Below are 13,141 nucleotides of genomic sequence, written 5' to 3'. Positions count from 1 at the left end.
TTTCTGAGAGTAAACCTTGTATTTTACCATAACGAAAATGACGAAAATGGTAAATATGATCAATAAATCTTTTTTCTGCACAGCGACCAGTTTTCCTGTCGTTTCCCACAACGAAAAATTATGAGTTCGATCCGAAATATTACGAAATTATCAGCTTTTCGTTTTGTCCCGATCCATCGAAAACTTGAGCAACATTTTTTCAAGCCACTATCATAAAATGACATGTTTTAGAAGTTCGAAGACCATTAGTTTCAAATATGAAAACTAGTTTATTACTAATATTGAAAATATATCATTAAAAAATGTGTCTTGTCATATTCTAATTCGTATTTTTGCAAAAGTGAACACGATTAACCGCTTGTAAGAAAATCACGAAAAAAAGCAATACAAAATGGGGTGGTCTTTATTTGTAAAATCGACGCTTTCTGCCCGGTTCGAAATGACGTAATCTTTAAATAAAAACGTCATTAATATTACATTGTGTTTACTTAAGTTTATTAATACTCCTCACAGTTGGTTACCTCCCTTTCGAAGGCTTATACCATTGCAGCAAAATGTAACTTTGGTATATAAAAAATGGCACCTGGAGAAAACTATGATTTGGTAGTCGCATCACACTCAGTTTTTTAGATTGCATTTGGTGATTTGTTTCCTCTTCAGTAAATTTGGATTGCATTTTGTGATATATTATCTCTGTAGTTTTCTTAGACTGCAATGAGTGATAAATTTTCTCTACAGGATTTTAGCGCCGACTGTAATGATTTTCAAAGTATTTGGAGGAAAATTACATCATTTACTTATTAAAAAGGGTGGAACGCTGACGATGTTAAAGGTTTTACGAGGCTTACGTCACAATATCTAGATGACATCACAATGAAGTCCTCCTGAGTCTCCAAACGCAGTCTGGTTCTTTACCACTTATTTTTATCCTGACTTTATTCTGTGAGTACTATGAGTATATATAGAGTACTATCCAATCAACGTGCTCATGTATTACTGAGCAATGCCGATTCATTATATAGTTCATAATGAATTACTGAAACATCAGTAAGAGAAAATAACAAAGTAGCAATATAACAGATACATTTGTTTAACTTACCGCAAACAATTCAGCAACACCTATTTCGTAAACATTAACATAGTACCATCCTGTAAAGGAGAGAAATAAATGTATGAAACCTATTATACAGATAAAGCAATAAAGCCCATTGAATGCAACTGTCAGATAATTACATGTAAACTGAAGACTAATGATGAAATACTTGAGTAACTATAAAAATGAGACGAAAGGAGAATTACACTTTTATTTCTATTTAGACTTCGGTTCTCGGATTTCATAACCGATGGTACTCATTTTATTTTTATTTTCTCGTGAATATGCATACACCAGCTTACCCAATTACTGCTACCCTGGGTAAATGTTTCTCGTCATTTTGACGTAACGTGGCCTTTCACGCTGTTGGAATGAGCCAATCAAAGTGTCTCTTCTAAACACCATCACATATCAATCGATAAAACGGGCATTTTCATTGACGTGAAGGAGATTGTTGCATTTTATTGTTCAAGGCGCATTTCCGTACTCGGAGGAAAATGAGGAAATCTCAGCATAAGTAGCCATACGTTATCAAGTAGTGCATCACAGGATCGACCCGTGGCTTGCGAAGATGCTACGATTGGGATAGCAGTATCTATGGTTTCACGGACACTGAAAGTCTGACGCTGTTACCGGCTGAGGTGTGTTGTAGCGCTATCAGAGAGAGCGGGTGTAAAGTGACGTAATTACGATTTATGTCACTTGTTTAATACTTGTATAGAAACTGATGTTGCAATGTTAATAATAATAATGACAGTCCTCTTAAAGAAAATGATAAAGTCAAACAATCGAATAAGATATTGGGAAATCTTTGTCGTGCAGGGTTTATGTTGCGGTAAAACCGAGGTGATCTCAGTAATCGTGTTATATTGAAAGCAAATCGCTCACCAGCATGCCATATTTAGTGCATTTTATAAGAAGAATTAACTATCTCAACAGTGCAAAGAAGAAAAAAAAAAGAATTAAATATTCTTTCAGATATTAGTTTTGGGGATGAATTAGTGACATGGCAGTTTGTATTCCATGCCTTTCTATTCCATGACCCTTATTTACGGATTGCTATTCAGCTTAGAAAAACGCAATAACGCACACATCTTTTATATTTGTAATTGATCCGGGTTGCTTTGACCCTTAGCTGTGTACAACAGTTCAATAATTCCGCGCTTCAAAAGCGACGATATTTAGCCTAAATCTACTTCCATGGCATGGTTATGACCGCTATTTAGCATAAGTCTACTCTCATGGCTTGGTTATGACCGATATTTAGCATAAATATACTTCCATGGCTTGGTTATGACCGATATTTATCATAAATCTACTTCCATGGCTTGGTTATGACCGATATTTAGCATAAATCTACTTCCATGGCTTGGTTATGACCGATATTTAGCATAAATCTACTTCCATGGCTTGGTTATGACCGATATTTAGCATAAATCTACTTCCATGGCTTGGTTATGACCGAAAAATGCATATCATATTTATTGGTAAAGATACACTTTGGAGCCTTTATCTTGCTAACTATAAATTACTATCTGATATAGTATTTAAGTTGCGTGAAAAATGTTAAACCTGTAAATTTGCATATAGCCCTCTATAGGAAAGAAGCATTGATGAAGGAATCATTTGATTTCAATGATTTTTTAAACAAATTACACATAAGTTCCTTAATTCGAAATATTGATTCCTATAACGCACGATATCCATTTGACACATTTGTCTACACAAGCCTAAAAGATTTGACTTCGTTCCGGATTGTCAAACTTTGCAACTATTTTAATGCTTGTGAATATTTAGAGGGGAAAAAACCAAGTAGATTGCAAACAGTAGATCTCACTTCGTTTCAACGCAAACACAGAATGCATATATGCAAAAAAATCTTTTCTGAAATTCAAGTCTTGTTCGTCAATTGCATTGGTTATCTCCCCTGTACAGCAAAACGTTTATGGTCTTAGTACAGGAGCAAGGCCCCTTTTGTGTGCAGCAAAGGTAGCATCGTTCATTTCAAGCGTTCTATACCCACCTACGACGCATGTAATATCTCCAGCCGTTGCATCACTCCTACCCAGTGTAGACCCACCTCGACGCCCAAGAAAATGATATGACAATCTCTACCTTTCCGGCGCCATCACCTTGCAGTCATTTCAACAGCTTATGCAGACATAAAACGTTTTTCAGATGATTTATAACAAGACTGGATCAGAGATGAACGACAAATCCGCATGTAGTCATAGACTGGATTTTACTTTACCAGATTTGTATACAGATCTCTATGTGTTAGTCGCCGTCACGATCAGGGCTATAAAAACATGGCACAAATATAACGTGGCTCCCTGCTTGCATTTTCATCGTAAATCTTCTCCGAAAAACACAGGAGTCTCGGATTTCGAAAACTGATAAAGAAGTCCCATTCATTATCAAGCCAAGATCTAAATTTCTTTTTGAATACATGATGGAGTCATTACAGTTCAGTATGTATTCTGAATTAAAGAGAGCCAACAAACGGAAACATTTTGTGAACATCAATCACAAATTTTAAAAGAAAGGTATGATACATGTTGTTATCGCTAAGACTATGTTTGAGCTGAAAACAAGGTCCTAATTCTGGCAATGCTTTTAGTAGTTGGAAATACAGAAAACGACATAATGAAACGCGTATAGCACGCATTTTGGACTGTAACTTAAAAAGTAGATAAGGAGATAATTAAATGTGTATGGATTGAATTTTGGCACGTGACTTTAAATATACAGAATGACATCATAAAACGTGTATATCTTGCATTTCGAAATATGAGTTTTGTTAGTAAAATTAATTTATATCATGTACATGACTTTTGTTACGTAAAATTAATTTATATTGTGTACATCACTTTTGTTACGTAAAATTAATTTATATTGTGTACATGACTTTTGTTATGATTTAGGATTGTACCTTTCTGATTCTTGTCATGATTCTATGAAGTAAATAACACGTTTGCTAAAATTAAAGTACAAGATCTTACCATATTTAGGATTCTGTTAATGTTTCCATTTGTTTTATTAGTTTTCCAGAACATTCTTTTGGATCATATGTCAGGTGATAGTTTTTGCATTAAAAAGTTCGGCAATCAATTTTTCAATCGTGTTTTATATTCAGTCTGTGAAATCACTTCTAGTTGTGTTCTGCTATCATTTGAGACGAATTATTTGTTTAAATTATTTATTGAAATTACAAAGTGCTCATTGACTTTTCGGATTAAAACACTATTTTTGGTTTAGTGAGAACTGAATATCATCATTGTGGTACATCAGAACACATCAGGACATTCAAGGCATTTAAAATTCATTAGGTGCATTCTATACTTTTGTGCTTGTGATATGACATTTTGATTGTTTGAGAATTAAATAACAATAATGTCTTTTAAAATTTTCTCTTTGTATTCTGAAGAACAAAATATTGGTTGATTTGTACTCCAACTATCTTTCTGTTATCTGTCTGTCTGTATGTCTGTCTGTTTGTATGTCTGGCTGTCTATCTATATATCTATGAAGCTATCCGTTTGTTTGTCTGTCTGTATGTATGTACGTCTGTCTGTATGTGTATATGTGTATGGTGCAGGGAGTCACGGTAGCTCAGTTGGTAAAGTGTTAGACTTCTAGCCGAAGTGTCGGGAATTCTACACCCTCCCATGCCAGCCCGGGTCGTCTGTGTGTCCTTGGGAAATGCAATTATCTCCCATACCCATTTATTGCGCAATGCACAGCATCGTTGCTTCTATACACTTTGGTGCATTGTACTGTAAATAACTTTAGAAAACAAGTGTTTCATAGTATCCACTGTCCCACCCGCGTTACTGTGTTGATCCACCCATTTACCGACCCACCCCCACCTCCATATCCCCGTAACTGATTGGTTAAAATCATAAAACAGAGTTTTAACATTTTTGAGAACGTAGTTGCCGCCTGAATCAATGGTAGCCAGATAATTAATTTATTTTCTATATATAGTTTTATCTCAATCAAGTCATTAACTATTGGCTTATGAGGTAACATGCATTATTAAAAATATTTACATTCCTGTGGATGAAGGGAAAATGCAGTCATTACATATATTTAAATTGTTTACAATCCCGCTGATGGAGCTAACGATGCAGTCATTGCATATTGTTACACGCACACGGGTATTTACTTGACCGAGCGGTTGTCAAACCCTGGCGCGATTCTCGCTAGAAGTCATAAGTTTCCCCGACTTTCCAAAGACTTCCATACAACCTCAGTTGTAAATCAGAAAGCCCGACGTGTCCATTCCATGCCTAAATTTTCCTCTAATTAATGCAAGACCACAGATAAACCAAACTGCCAACTATCTATCAACCGTACATCTGCGTGTTTTGGCTTCATTACGTTTCCGTACCACCAACCGTTCACGCCTTAGAACATATGTGAGTACTCCCTAACAATGGGAACTATTTTAACTCCGCCACCTTAGGCCAGTCAATGATGCTTTCCAGGCACATTTCGCCGATATAACTGCACCATATTCGCCCACATGGCGACATGAACGGTGTCTGTCAAGTCCCTTTTTATTTATGCCCTTGTGTAATTTACCGGTTTAATACCGTAAGTACTGTCCTTGCAGTCACGCTACCAATGTATACCACTAGATTTTAATATGTACTATTTTACGACAAGGACATTCATTCGGTTTTGGTCGGAATTCACTACTAGTAAACCAGGATATCATGGAAACACACTAACACTTCACTCCGTGACGTTTGCTCCTGTTAATTAGCTCATTAGTTCGGGCCAGGAATATTTCCATGGCGCCGAATTCCAATAATCAAACAAGTAATCACAGAAATCTAAGAACTGCTTAAAACGGGGCACTACAACCAAATGCACATACTCTAAATTTACTACAATATATTTAAAATTTTTATAAAACACGTGGATGAAGGTAAACTGCAGTCACTGCATATATTTAAAATGTTTCCATTACTGTGGATGGAGGGGAAAATGCAGTCATTACATATATTTAAAATGTTTCCATTACTGTGGATGGAGGGGAAAAGTGCAGTCACTGCATATATTTAAAATGTTTCCATTACTGTGGATAGAGGCGAAAATGCAGTCATTACATTATTTAAAATGTTTCCATTACTGTGGATGGAGGGGAAAGCTGCAGTCACTACATATATTTAAAATGTTTCCATTACTGTGGATGGAGGGGAAAACTGCCGTCACTGCATATATTTAAAATGTTTCCATTACTGTGGATGGAGGGGAAAATTGCAGTCACTACATATATTTAAAATGTTTCCATTATTGTGGATGGAGGGGAAAACTTCAGTCACTGCATATATTTAAAATGTTTCCATTACAGTGGATGGAGGGGAAAACTGCAGTCACTGCATATATTTAAAATGTTTCCATTACTGTGGATGGAGGGGAAAACTGCAGTCACTACATATGAAGCGAAACACTGTCATTGCATAGATTTCAAATTTTTATGTTCCAGCGAATTAAGGGAAGATGCAGACATTACCTATGTTACAAATATTTACGTTCCTGTTGATGAAGGGATGCAGTCATTGTATATATTTAAAACGTTTACATTTCCGTGGACGAAGCGAACTATGCAGCCATTGCATACGTTTCAGATATTTACCGTCCCGTGGATGAATGGGATAAATGCAATCATGACAAATGTTGTTGTTTTTTTTGTTGTTGTAAAGAAGTAAACATTTTAGTAAAGTAGTAGTTACGCAGAACATCGTTTCATATAATAAGTTTTATAACATATGTTTTATTAATGTGTATGGTGTGTTTTTTTATCTTGTTTTAGACGTTTTCAACGGCACCTTTAACAAATTCGTTTTGATTTCATCTTTACTAAATTTTTTTACTGAATATGGCAAAATGCATCACCAGTTATGTGTATATATTTATTATATTTGTGATAAATTGCGCTTGACAAACTTTTATAAAAGTCAGCATATCCTGGACTTATCACTTGAGGGATTTTTTGTGCTTGCACCAAAATATGACAAAACTGTCACACACACACACACACACACACACACATATATATATATATATATATATATATATATATATATATATATATATATATATATATATATATATATATATATATATATATATATATATATATATATATATATATATATATATATATATATATATCGATAGAATGTAAAATTTAATTCGTACCCAGGTCTGAATTAATACTTTATTAACATGTATGTTAATATTATTTACTCGGATTTGTACAATAAATTATGTTAGTATTATTAAGTATTCTCATGTAGGGATAGCGCTTTACGTTAATTCAGCTAAACAATCTTTGACATTCCCACTTTGCAGAATGATCTGAGAAAACAGTTTTGGTTCCATTTAATTATCTGCCAAACAGTAAGTATTCATCCATCTTCCGAAATAATCATTTAAACAGTTGTTGATGAACACCGTTTGTGGGTGTTAGACGACGATTACATTTTATTTCCAAACACACCTGTCTTTGAGATCATTCCAGTTATAATATTAATCTTTATCGTCTAATCAGCTTGAAATAAGCAGTTTGTATCAAGACAATCGTTTAGAAACCGATTTCTCCTTAAGCAACATCTTGGAACATTTCGAGCACACAATCAGCCAGTATTAAGCTTAGGGGGTGAATGTTGGCCGACCCCGTACACTTACAACTACTGATAATAAATTACAACTAATGAGTAAATAATATAACTATTTATTTCTTATTAGTCAAAATGTTGCTTTAAATAGTATATCCACAGTATCATCTCTGCGCTAGAATACCTTTGACATGAATTACAATGAAATGACACTCTGTCAACATGTCATGTGAAATAAATGTTCGGCAGACAACATATACTGCGGGTAGTTATGTATTTGAAGATGAGTCAAAATATATGAGCGTCTCCAGATAATATGCGCTATCTTTGGGGCATGTGGACATGACGATATTACGAAAGCAATGACCTATCTTTGGGGCATGTGGACATGACGTTATTACGAAAGCAATGACCTATCTTTGGGGCATGTAGAGAGTACCAAAGACCAAAGCGATGCCTTACCTCCGGAACATGGATAGCAATGCGTTATTTCTCCTCTGAGGCAACTGCTTTGATCGATCGCCTCAGATTATTCTATAGACGAATATCAATGTAGTTTTGAAAGGGATCGGTAACTTTATTTATATCTGAAAAGAATGATTCCGTCTCTCGCCTTGTCTGTCCAACAGCTTAATCCATAGTTTTTAAGTGACGAAAACGATGCAGTTTTATCTTTGCATCTAAGAAATCTGCTAAATCGATCGTTTTCTTTCTTGTTTGTTATATATCTGAAGGCACCGATTCATTCATTCATTCATTTATTCATTCATTCATTCGTTGTCATCAAGCAAACATATTTAAAATTAACTATTTTAAATTTTAAATTGCTTTGTATATAACAGTTTCATTGTATTCTTCCCAGGTGTTTTGGGGTTTTCCGCTCTGTCTTAGAAAGCATAATCGAATATTTTCCCATGAAAAGGCACCATTTTCATTATGGATAGTGATTAGAAATAAAATGTCACCATCATAAATAATTGAATCTTATTTTTTGTTTCAATTAAATCAACTGATATCAAAGAATCGGACACACACACACACACACACCACATATACATAAACGAACAAGAACAAAATATTCAATTTATTCCGATCCAACAGAAAAGACCTTTAGTGAGAGGCAAATCACGCCGTGCTTGGCATATACACTCACGATGCTAATATAGAAAAATGCCAGCATAAGTAAAACAATTGTCTTATAACTTAAAATTATGAAGTATAACCATTTGTATTATCATATCCAGTCAAAGGATATGAAGCCATAGATATAGAGGAATTAAAACGCTGGTTTACTAATGTTTCTATCATTTATGACGACTGGCATTATCGATATGTCATGCTCCATTGTAACTGATACAGTAAGTGTCATTGGAAACCCTGTTGAGATCCCCAGCGTTATAGGTAATTATTTTTGTGTAGAAAATAGCGAGGAAATCCGGATGGTTTGAAATTTCTGAATATAATTACGTCAAATTGAACGCTCTCACTGTCATTTCCAGGCAGTTTAAAAAAAGGTGGAATCCCTACGAGGATAATTATACAGAATGTGTAATTTTCCACCTCATCTCTGGCGATGAAATTGTCTTAATGACATTAAGGACAGGTATTGTCGGGAAACTGTTGTTCAATGCGATATTACAAGCATCGCAGGAGGAGTTGAAAGCTTCGCTAACGGATGGTTCATGTTATTTATATCCGTATTGTCGGACGTACGTATAGCTTGAAGTCAGTTTTGAATGCCTACTATTTCAATTTGTTGTCCATCAAAACTAGAAGATGGCACCCGCTTTTAGAGTCCTTTGATTACATTTAAAATTGAATACTTTATTGCGCGTCATCGACTGTAGAGGAAAGGAAGGGTGTGGGCACTACCGGACTACATGGAAAACGTCTTTATAGTTCATTTGCTTCATCGATTCCCAATCAGTTGAAATACAGCCCTTGATGGTTATTGTGCATCCCAGTCGTGTTTAGATGCTTAGATGACCTTCAATTAGTTTATGCCCGAAAAATGAAACTCTATAATGAACCATATGTTTTAAGTACATGAATGAAACATACACGGGTTAACAGTGAATTGTTTTAATTGCTACCTCGAAGATTCATCTTTGTTGAAAATGTAGACAAACAAAACAAATCTCAGAAGCGCATATTCAGCTCTGTAAATCGTGTTCATGTCGATGCCTCCGTTTGTAGTCAGATAGATACTTAGAAAGGTGGGTATGCTTTTATCAGTATATATGAGATTAACGTATGAGTATAATACTAGTTTATTTTAATATTGTGAATATCTATATTTACCAATAGGCTATTACGATTGAATTTAATCTGCACTAATTAGCAAACGTATAGTCGGGTTTTGGGGCATTGTTTCTTTTAACAATGAAAACTCCACATTTTGATAAAATTCAATACGTCAAGAGTAATTGAACACGAAATTAATCTATTGAAAACTTAAAAGGACATTAAAGGCATAATTAATAAAGAAAAAGGTGGTGATTACACGGTTGTATGGACACAGTACGGAGTACAAATATCTAGTCTAACGAAATTAAATGCTGTAAAATATTCTTTCTTAAAAATAACGATTTACATTATTAAAGACTCTGTCTGCTAAAACTTTTAACGTCAATTTTGATGTCATAATGTCATTGAAAGTTCATTGTATATTTTCAGTTGCTTTCCAAAAGACCATTGTGTTTAAGAACTATGAGTGTCGACATACATATATGCATACATCAAATAATGTGTCATGTCGGTACTGTGTCTGCACATTTTCAGACAAATGCACTGCTATCTACGTATTATCCGTATTTAGTATGTACTTCCGTACTTAGTATGAACGTCTGTGAGAATAATTTTCGTAATGTGACATGGGTGCATTCTTTGCGTAAAGTTTTCAACAAATATGCTTTGATGACAAAAAGTTTGGCTTGCCCAAGTTAGAAAACAGTGGCTCATTGGACCTCTTTAAACATAGGTATATTATGGGGCACATTACAAATTTCGAAGAAGTTTGTTTAACTCCTGTAATAGGAAACATATGCTCACTGAAATTCTCTCCCTTTGCATGTATGTCCGTCTGTCTGTTCTGTCTGTCTCTCTCTCCCTCTCTCTGTGACTTTCTCCCTCTCTCTCTCTCTCTCTCTCTCTCTCTCTCTTATATATATATATATATATAGAGAGAGAGAGAGAGAGAGAGAGAGAGAGAGAGAGAGAGAGAGAGAGAAAGAGAGTACTTGTTATCAACTACTTTCATGCTCTCATTTTATTCAGCGAAGTCCGAAACTATCGATAAATTTAACTCTGAAATAAAACCATCTTTATTATATTTGTACTTTCACTAACAGGATTAATTTAAGAGAACGTGCAGTTCGACTGAGTTTGTTAATGTATATATAGAAAAATACATATTTAAACCAGATAATCATTACACGCATACTTTCTTCGTGTTCTGGTAATTAAATGCGAATTATATAACAGTCTGCCCGGATAAAATATAGTCTAGAGATCACAGCATTTTATTCCTTATAATCTAAATTTCAAAACTAGTGTAAACTAGCATTGGCGTTCGTATTTTTCAGACTAAATGATGAGTCCCTTTTGTTAAATTCTTTCCAGGCCTGTGGGGTCCATATTCCTACTTGTTTTATCAATTATGAAAACAAAAATTAAAAAATCCAATGTTTATTTTTTAAAATTTGTTTGCTTGTTTTCTGTGAAATGCGTGATGAGTTTTTGATCTAATTGCAACTAGTGACCAAGAAAAAGAGAGAATTCCAAAGAGCGTCGTCTATGAGAACCAGTAATTATTATTTTTAGCTTTAATCTATTATACGTTATTGTGAAAATACAAATTTATTTAAATATCATATTTTTACATATACTACAACTAGTATTACTACTACTATTAATACTACTACTACTACTACTACTACTACTACTACTGATAATAATAATAATAATAATAATAATAATAATAATAAAAATAATAATAATAATTTATGTGTGTGTCCGTTTTCATTCTTGCGGATTAGAAGCGCTTGGTTTGAGTATAGTTTATCTTCGAATTTTCTTGGTTTCTTTTCTTACCCAGTTTCTGGACAAGTGTGGTGCTTGAGGGCTATTCCATAGAAGGTAATATCAATCAATAGTCCGGCCAGTGATTTAGAAATGTACAGAATGTGTGTGTGCGTGTGCATGTGTGCGTGTGCGTGTGTGCGTGTGTTTCAATTCATTCTGTAGTTGTTGTGGGTTTAATCACACTTTTCAGCAAATGATAAGTTATACAGCAATATCTGGTGGAGGAAAAACTCGGGAAAACCCCGGGAAGAACCTTCGACCTAAAGGAAGATATTGGCAAGGTTTTTCACATGCTCACGTTGTCCGAGCCTTAGACTCGAACCCACGCTGACTGAAGTGAAATGTTAGTGATCGGCAAGTCGAGCGTATTAGACCATTGGGTCACCCAGTCCCCACTCTCAAACATGTTCTTGTCCAATTAATTCTCTTCGCAGAATCTAATTCTAGCAGCATAAACCGCAATACTTAGGTCCAAAGAGAGATTTATGATAGTGTTTATTAGTCATTACATTGACATGGAAGCCTTCTGGTTTCTTAAACGGTTTCTAGAAAGATTCTTTGTTCTTTATGTAATATATTCATCATATCAATGCTAAGTTTCATCTTTCATTGCATACTTTTTAAAATCAGTGTCGCTTATAGAAATTAATGAATTGGTCTATAAATAATCATTGAAATTGACTGTCAGACAGTCATTATAGTAGCGACACAAAAAGATCCTTTCATTGCTTCTTTTCATCATGTATTTTTATGGATTTTTTTTTGTCGATGAGATTTAAATATGAGACCATTATCTGAAGTCATTGATTTGACGAATAAATATGAAGTTTATTTAGTTATATAGAAAAACAGCAATAAGAAATACATACAGATTATAGGATTAAAATCTCATATATATATACATACATATATATATATACACACACACACACACACACACACACATATATATATATATATATATATATATATATATATATATATATATATATATATATATATATATATATATATATATATATATATATATGTAAACATACATACATACATATACTGTAATGTATATTTGATTTAATTTAACTGTTTGTCTGATGTTTTAATTTTTTTATTCCATTACATGCTATTGTAATGCAATATTATTTTATTGGACATGATTTGTTTTAGAATTAAGTTCAGTTCTGTTTGACCTGACTTTGTTTTACTATTCATTGGTAAACACCTAATAACAGAAACACTGTATCTAGTTTCTGACCTTGATTTAGAACCAGTGACAGTTTTTGTAAACAACTTTTTTTAATATAATTCTTTCTCAGAGTAAGAATATTAAGTTAAG

This window comes from Sinohyriopsis cumingii, chromosome 5, assembly GCF_028554795.1.
Source record: "Sinohyriopsis cumingii isolate HCF-2022 chromosome 5, ASM2855479v2, whole genome shotgun sequence".
In the NCBI taxonomy this organism is placed as follows: domain Eukaryota; kingdom Metazoa; phylum Mollusca; class Bivalvia; order Unionida; family Unionidae; genus Sinohyriopsis; species Sinohyriopsis cumingii.
Note: the sequence above shows the minus strand (reverse complement) of the source record.